Genomic DNA, 1,891 nt, shown 5'->3' on the forward strand with positions numbered 1-1,891 from the left:
AAATATAATCTCTATTCAGTGTATGTCATTAGTGGACAAGTAGTCACTGTAATGACCATTAAATATTTTCGAATAGCTTTTAGAATGGACACACTGTGACACTCAAAATCCCATAAAAATCCGTGGCCTCCATACGACCACTCTACACATAAATAAAACACCTACCTACCCCTTTAATCCAGTCACTTAGCTCGTCCCATGTTTTTATTTATAGTCTATAATGTGTTTTATTCTTGACCGGCGGTCCTTTGATGGGGGTTACCATTCGTCTAGTTAAGACCGGACTTTGGTTAAATGATTTTCAGACTTTTTAGGGCTGATTTTTCAATCGTCAGATATCTTTTAACTGAAGAATAAACTTGTCATTATGACATATTTCCCATACAGAAACTGTCAATATGTCAAACTTATTTTTCAGTTAAAAGTTATCCGGATATTGAAATATCAGGCCTAATGAAATAAATAAAGAACTATCTAATTATCCCAAAACAATTAAGAGCTTACTGTAAACTTTCGAGTTCGATTCGATTGCGTATTCGAATCGCCATCAAAATGTGGTTTTCTGATTAAAGAAAAATAAAAAGTAAAATAAAATAAAATAAAAGATTTCGTACGAAAACTACAACAGCACCCTTGTGAACGTGTCGTAAAGTGAACTTAGTATGAGAAATGGTTGCACGAAACTCATTTTGAGAATCAATATTGTCACGTTATCGTTTAATTCGAAGGTTGAGAATTGAATTTTGTCGAATTCGCAAACGACTCGAAGACGAAAGTTGTTCATGCTAGAGGTACTGTCATCGTAGCAGATATCGGATTATTGTCATTATAGCCGGACATTTAGTCTCCACTGCAGGAGCCTCTGTGATTTTAGAGACAAATGGAGAATTTGACCTAGTAATGCTCAGACGGGTTAGGGCTTCCTCAATGCTCACATATTTGTCCCTTACGCCCGTATTCACAAATCATGCTTGCTTAAGTGAAGCAGCAAATCGAACGGACAGCGTTGAGTAGAGCTCTGTGATTGGTTCGTGTGTCACCCTGAGCGTCCACGCGCACTGTGAGACCTCATAGTAATGTTTTACCGAAACCACACAGCAAGTCGGCGAGTCTTTCAGATTACTGGACGGTTGGAGACCCTACCGTCAACTCAATTTGCTGCAAATTGCACCACTCTGGGCCTCGGCTTTCAGGCTAGGACGAGGTTGAGGTCTATTTTGGACCTATGGAGGCTATAGAGGCCGTCTGGAGCCTATATTGGGAACAGAAATGGGATTAAAGGCGGATTAATCATTAATGACGGACATTTCGTTGCGGCTCCAATGACGGTAAATCATTGGAACTTGGCCGCGGTGACGAAAAGAGACAAAATATTTACAATATTTTAGTAAAAATAATTATGTTGTGTGTTAATAATTAATTTCATCACAGTCGGCGTGATGGTTTATGTGCTGTCCAAAATACAGAATCTTACTTTCATTGCCCTACTGCCAAATTTGTATGTCAAACCAGGCCTGTTCATCTCCGCGAGTTTACATCGAAAACAAAACACGCACGATGGCCCACCTACAGGATACTATTCGACAAGGCCTCACATACGAGCGAACATTGACTCACGCACGCGTATTCTTGTGTATGATGGCTCAAAAAAGAAAATGGTGTACCAAATACTGTGCAGTATTGAACTGCCTAAATAATAATAAAAACACAGAATGTACTTTTTTAAGTTGCCTCAGCAGGACACTGAGAGGTAAATAAGTAGTTAATATTATTCATGATAATTCATTTTAAATCATGTATTTCCTCCGCCATTTTCCGCAATTTGGCACCTCACGTTACATCATTTTACCGAAGTCAGCCCTATAGCTTCGGCGCAGTGCCGATCACTGAC

Source organism: Ostrinia furnacalis, unplaced genomic scaffold (assembly GCF_004193835.3).
Source record: "Ostrinia furnacalis isolate ACB-3 unplaced genomic scaffold, ASM419383v2 OfSCF2038, whole genome shotgun sequence".
NCBI lineage: Eukaryota > Metazoa > Arthropoda > Insecta > Lepidoptera > Crambidae > Ostrinia > Ostrinia furnacalis.